The sequence below is a fragment of the Pteropus vampyrus genome, unplaced genomic scaffold, assembly GCF_000151845.1.
Source record: "Pteropus vampyrus isolate Shadow unplaced genomic scaffold, Pvam_2.0 Scaffold111, whole genome shotgun sequence".
NCBI lineage: Eukaryota > Metazoa > Chordata > Mammalia > Chiroptera > Pteropodidae > Pteropus > Pteropus vampyrus.
In genome coordinates, this window is record NW_011888892.1 from 2,039,447 (window position 1) to 2,046,595 (window position 7,149).

At 43.4% G+C, this 7,149-nt stretch overlaps 1 pseudogene; it reads right to left on the reverse strand.

Moving 5' to 3' along the window:
* Positions 1-6,698: 6,698 nt before the first annotated feature.
* Positions 6,699-6,817, reverse strand: LOC111743336 (annotated as a pseudogene).
* Between the last annotated feature and the right edge of the window lie 332 nt (positions 6,818-7,149).

Sequence of the window (7,149 nt, forward strand, 5' to 3'; positions counted from 1 at the left end):
AGTGTTTATATCCAAAGTAATAACCATTGTCATGGCTTAATTACAGCTGGACATCAGAACACGAAGTGTCCATATTTAAGCTCTGATATTTTAAAGGAAACCCAGAACAAAAATTTTCATTTTTCATGACAAACCACTCCGAGCAATAAATTTCTGGATATATAGTAGCACCATTTATTATTGTGTAATTGACAGATTCAGGAAAAAAATTACATCTGCAATATCTACTATTCTAGATGAAATTGCTTTAGAATAGAAGGCTAAATGTATTACATTTTAATTTCTTGAAACCTATTATAGCATTTCACTTATTTTATGGGTATTTTGTCTGAAAATTGATTTTATTTTTATATGTCAACTAAATTAGATGTCAACTAAATTAACTGAAGCATAAAATATGCCAGCAAGATACATTTACAAATACACACTGCAAAATTGTGTGCAAGTAACAAGAACCTAATTTAAACTCACAAGCCAAAAAGCCCCCGTGTGATGGTGACCAACTCATCCATAATCCTCTTTGTCGTCACAGGTGCTTTGTGCATGACAAGCCTGTTTGCAGTGACAAATGTCGTGTGCAAGGTTGCCGGAAGGTGTCTCGTTCTCATGTTAGCTCCCTGCTCGTGTGATTTCATTCTTTGGGGGCTCACTCTGTTGGAGAGCTTGGGCTATTTAACTTCCACCAGGTCAGTAGGCATCCCTTCCCCGGCACCACGCCCATGACTCTCGCTCCCCGCCTCTGTGGAGGTGGCTCTCACACATAAACCTGTAGCCTGACCTCTTTCCGCAGCTCAGGTGGTGTATCCTCCTGACCAGCTAGCTGCCCTCTTAGATGTCCCAAAGGTACCTCATCCCTTACATCCCACAGCCGACTCATGACCTACCTACCCCTCCAACCTCATCTTCACAGTGTTTGCATCTCATCCGTCCCATTCGTTTAACCAGGTAGCCCGGTTACCTACTTCCCACGCACGCCTGACCCGATCCATCCCCAAGGTCCGGGCCACTCTGCTTTCTAAATCTCCTTGGAGGCTGTCTGCCTCTCCCAGCCTCACCCACTACCACCGCCGGTCGGTCGGAAAGACCATCCCATTTGGCCTGGACTAATTCGAAAGCCTAGCATAGCCTCATTTGTTCTGATCATGTGACTCCTTGCTCAAAGCCTTTCACTGATGATAAAGAAATTTCTTAACAAGGCTGTGAAGGCCTCTGTTGGTGTGGTGCCCACCTGCCTCTCCAGCCCCAGCCACACCGCCATCTCCCAGAGCCTCGTCCTGGCCGTGCTCGTCACCGCGTCCAGGACTTCGCCTTCGATTCTGCCTGTGCCAGAATTCTCTTCTCTCCCGTTTTTCAGCCTAGTTTCCTCCTCCCTAACTTTTCTGATTGGGTCAATTCACACTTGCAAGTTTATATTTTGGGGGTACCTATTTGAAATTTTCTGCATGCCCCCATTAGACTGCTTTCGCTCACCTTTGCGTTCCTGGCACCCAGCACATCCTCAGAAGACCTGGTATATATACCCCTATGCCCAAGGGGTGGCCGAGGGGCACCCATGAGCAAGGTAGGAGGACAGAACATATTATTTAATAGTTTCCAGGGGTTGTGATGAAGGTGTCTGTGTCAAGGAAGGAGGACAGAACATGTTTTATTTAATAATTCATTAGCTTGACGTGTAACTTTAGATATTTAGACACATGCCGTGTAGACCCCCGTTTATAGTCTTCCCCAGGTCTTACAAAACAAAACAAAACAAGATAAAACAAAAATACAGGCACGGGGCATATTTGAGAATAAACTTTATCTTTTCATTTAATATCAAAATGATTCCCCTGCACGCCTTCTGAAATCTGATTTCAAAGGGGAATCGACTCTTAAAGTCAACAGAGACATAAGTGATTGTCATAACTCATCAGTGAGCACAATGAATGTTTGAGGGAGTGGGGCGGGATTAACGCGGAAGTCATTCAGTACTGAAAACATGTTCCAAAATCATGTGACACCAAAATACTAAAAATTATGTTCCTTCAGTAGTGAGACAATCCATTTTCTTGCGTGTTTGCATCGTTATATTCTGTTTCATTTATCAAATGTGGGCATTTTATCAAAGCTCACCATCTCCTTGTTATCCCTCACAGGGAAGCAATGCTAGAAATTTTCGGTCCATGTATTTATTTCACTGGCAGAGTTAAAAAATCCATCTCCTCAGAACTGGTAGAAAAGGATTACAGCTTAATTCACATTTTATGTAGTGCAGAGTCACAGACAAGCTTCGTTTATAGGGGTTTTTATTTTTTTAAGTGTCACCTGGCTAGTAGACCCAGGGTCCATTTTATTTTAAGCGGCTACCCGAGTTTTCTTTTGTCAGCCCTGCCACCTAATTTCCATCCAGCCCATCCTGATGCCCTTCGGCTTCCTAATTGGGATCTGGAGTTTGTTTTTCACGGCCATGCTTCTAGAAATCCAGTTTTGTTTTGCCCTACTCAGGAATAAGAATTGTCAAGTTTTTCACCTCAGAAGAACGGGAGAGTCCCTTCAAGAGCCCCACTGCGCTCCCTGTCCCCACGTCTCCCGCTGAGCCCCTTGGACCAGCTGTTCCAGACAACTGGTAGACTCTCCTGTCCCCCTCCTCCACCGCAGCCACACCCACTTCCACTCCCAGCCCCTCCCCACCCGACTCAGGCTCCCAGGCCCTTCCCGACCTCCCCCCACCCTCGCCCAGTCCTGCCTGTTATCGGCCTTGGAACCACCACACTGGGCTCGGTGGTCACGTTCTGCCATTTATAACTGAGTGCTTGCTACTGCCTTGTCCTCGCTCCAGAACCGGGTCATAGGCTCCTGAGGTCAGGGGCCCTGTTCCGCTGGTATCTTCTTCAGCTCTGCACTGTGGCCGAGGACTCAGTGTCTGTTGCATGGAACTGAACTGAACATGCCCTGTGTGGTCAGTCCAAACATTTCTCTCAGAGCCGCTTAGGGCTCTCTTGAGAAACGTGTCTTTTCATAGCCAACCCAGCAGACTGACTTCAGACAGTGATTGACGGAAGAAAACAGCCAGAAAAATGCAACAGAGGGGATTGAATTAACAATGGTTGAGGATGAGCTAATTTCAATAATAATATGGAGAGTAGGTGGAAGTAAACCGGAGGTTGCCGATAATTGCTCGGGGTGGATGATGATGCCGGTCACATGCGGGTTTATTTGTCTCTCCTTAGGTATGTATTTGAAATGTTTGTGATGTAAAGATTTGAAGGAGGCAAGGGGGAGGCGCGGCAGCTGATGTGCAGACTCAGCGGAGGCCCCAGAGAGCAGGCTGAGGGACGGGTCGCCCTCCTTCCTGCTCTCCAGACACCTTCCCCCTGCATCTATACCCCCCCCATTCATTTAAGTGGCCCCACACATTCAGACCTTTGACCCAAGTAATGCCATCTCAGGCTCTGCCTTTTGGGTAATGCCCCACGTTCTAGAACATTCCTAAATGGGAATGGGAGCCCCTCAGAGCTGGGCTCTTCTTCAACTAATCCAGTTGGCAAACCCTCACCCACTGTGTCATATGGCACACACTGAGATCTTTGGTACTGGAAGTTTTTGATATTTCTTAAATCACACCAAGCGGGGCCCCCTACACAAAAACGTCTGCCGTCCTGGTGGAGAGCTCCCCACCTGGAAGCCTTCCTGGGGCAGCGGAGGCCAGTGCAGGCCACCCTCTGTCAGCAAGCTCTGTTCTGAATGACCTGAGAGGGTCCTCCCTACAGCTGTGGTTCTCTTGTGTCACTGCGATCGGATGATAAGTATTCACGGTGGCCAAGATGCACAAAGCACCGTATTGATTCCATACTCGAGTTTCTTCTTCCAAAACAGTTCCTAATGTCACACCGATTGTGTCCAGCCAGTTTTAGGGATAAACAAGCCTAAGACCCTCCCACGGAAGAGCTGAGGTTTCTCCTCCCACTCTTGTGGGATCTATTTCCTACTCCAGACCATTCGAAGGATATTTGTAATGGAGATGAGGCCAGTCCTTTGGCGCAATGTTGACAGACAAGAGGAAGATTCCAGAGAGAAATGCCAAAGCAGCAAATGAATATAAATGCCGCCTTTCCACTTCATGCTCATGAAATGCCTTTTGTACCAGAATCTCAAAGCTCTCGAGGAAGCAAGCTTTGACTGGCACTTACACTCAGGTCAGACTTCTCAAGTCATTTGTGATAAGATGGAACAAAAGTCCAGACACTTTTAAAATGCAATAGTCTTGCCTTCTGGAGAGTAAACAGAAGTGTGCAGATGGATAGTGACAACTGTGGATTCTGGCTCCATTTCTTAGAGAGAAAAATGTAAATAAATGTGAAAATTTGTCATATGTGAATAATACCCGTGGTTCACCCAGTAGTTAGCATTCTGCCCAACGCTCGCATGCATGGATTCCATGACTGGGAGCCTTGTGACTGCATTACATGGAGAAAGTAAAATATAGCCCTTCAATGCCCACGAGGAAGACAGATGTTACAGAAACGTTTAGTAAAGAGGTCCAGGCAGTAGCTGTGATGCTTGACGCTTCTGCACTAAGTGACGCGTTCCTTTTGTTCTCTCCAGTGGAAGACTCCTCGTAAATGCCTAAATGCTGAATGATTCATTAGGGTCTACAAAGGCCAAGCCCTTAACTAGAAGGCAGAGGGAAGCCACAAGCAGTGCCTGACTGTGGCACTGACTTGAAGGTTCATTTGAGAAATCCTGTCTTGTCAGTCTGAGCCTAAGGTGCCTGCACAGCATAAATAATGCTTGGGCTCCAGTCACCAACGAGGTGCCTGAATAGCAGACATTTGTGACTGTTCCTAGGATTCACGTAGGGTAATGATCAGCTCTGGAGGCTAAAACTCGCAAAAACCCTAAGAATGCTCTGCTGTGAAAGTAATCCTTAGCACGGATGACCTGCCCCGTCAATCACTAGCATTGTGCTCTGAAAGTCAACACTAATAGCTTCCAAAAGAATTTGCGCTCATCGAGTATCAAGAAAAAACTCCTTCAAATGGCGCCAAAATCATTTCCAAATAGTTTCATATACTTTGCTTGAATGTTAGTCTACAGAACAGCAATTAATTATTGCCTACTAATTAAATAAGGCATCATGTGGTTGTAACAAGCGTCTTGCTATTATTACACCACACATCAAGGTCTGCATTCTTATACTCGAAAATTTTTCTACTCTTGTCAAAGTGTAAAGGAAAATATAGATCATCAACATGATAATTGTTCTTGACTTAAGCCATAGCTAGCATTTGGTTTTTGGTACCATAGTGTGTCTAAAATAGTCTTTCTAAAAGGAGTGGTCTGTAAACTTTTTTTTATCACATACGTTAGGTAAAAAAATTTCTGAACATGTAGCCCCAATATGTGCATATATATAAATGATCTACTAGCAATAATATAATAACATAAAAGTACAAAGATAGAAAAATTTTAAGTCTAAAGCAATCGATATTTATATTTTTATTTTGACTGCGAACTACTTCTGTTCTTGCTAATCTTTTAAAAAGAGAGTAAAGTGGTTGAATAAGTTTATTTTATTTTTGAGACTCTTGTTTGAAAACTTTGTGATATAATAATTTGACATGTCCATTTAAGTTCAGTTTATTTTAAAACTTGGTTTTAATGGCTGTCATTGCTTAAAACATTTTCATTCACCACGCTCATTTCAATTGTATCTACAAATTATGCAAAAGTTTGAACTGAAATTTGTTGAGTTAAATTTCCATCTTCTTTGAAGTCCATCAGTCTTTCTTATAAACCAATAAAGTGGCGTCAAGGAATAATTTAGATATTTAGCTAGTCGCTTTGCATGCAATTTGTTTACTTGTACACGAAGAAGAAAGATCAACAGACCGTTGTCACAGAACAAAATTAAAAACAGGATGTATAAGAGAGAGGAGAGAGGGAAAACCCTGCTGGCAGCCTGGGAACTGCGAATCTTGCAGACACTTTTTTGGGGTAAACAAATCAGTTGGCGGCTGACAAAGAGATCAGTCTGGGCATTCTGAATAGGCCAACAAGCGGATCAAAGAGAACAATTAAGATGTGGGTAGAGGGCCTTTGCAAAGCCCTGAAAGTGTGGCTGAGAGGCGCATGTGGCTTCAGTCGGGGTGTGACCTGTGACGTCTGCGTCTCTGTGCCATGAGCACCCCCGCCTTAGATAAGCTAGATCTGCACCACTGACCTCCTTAGAATTCCCCAGTATATTTAAAATGCAAACTCTCCATTTGGAATACTTTTAAAGGGGTTTAGAAATTTCAGTTTTTAAGTAAAGCGTACAGATGTGACTTTTTTAAATGAGCGATACACAACATTTTTAGCCACAAAATTATATAACGTTGGAAAGATTTCCAAATATCTATTTTCAAAAATTCTCTCTCTATAGGGTAAGATTCTTTTTGAAAACTAATGATTTTCCCACTCGCTATTAAAACAGCATCTTTATCTTAAAGGAATAGATAAAGTCTGTTTATTTTTGCGAAACTCTCTAAGTAGCATCCTAATAACGACTACTTATCACAGAAAAGATGAGACAATGTGGACACTTTTTGTAAGAGAAAAAATAACTAATTTTTAAGCTTGACGACTCTTATTTTTTTTTTAGGCAAGGCAACCCTTGGTTGACCTCACAGATTGCAAGGACTTTGTCAACTTACAATCCCTTATTTTTTTATTTTTTACACCTACAGCACCTGGTCTTCCTAGGTGGTCTCCCATCCACGTATAAACCAGGCCTGACCCTGCTTAGCTTCTGAGATCAGACAGGATCGGGCTTGTTCAGGGTGGCATGGCCGTAGACTTGACAACTCTTTAAAATGTTTTGTCGCAAGATGTTCTGTGATCTCTGTGTGGTACATGAGATTTTCAAGGTCACTGCTCATCTTACTACAAAACTCTGAAAATGATCTCCGAAAGGCCGTGTGGATGGCATCCAATAGCCCATCCAAGCCACCATATGCTGTGGCAGATTCCATTATGGTCCCCAGATACCCAGTGCCCCTCTTGGGGGAAACATTAGTCTTCCCTGTCAAACGTAAGCTAAGCTTGGCCATGTGTCACGTTTTAGCAAAAAAAAAAAAAAAAAAAAAAAAAAAAGTGTGGCCGTGATGTTTGTCAATTCTGATCAGAACT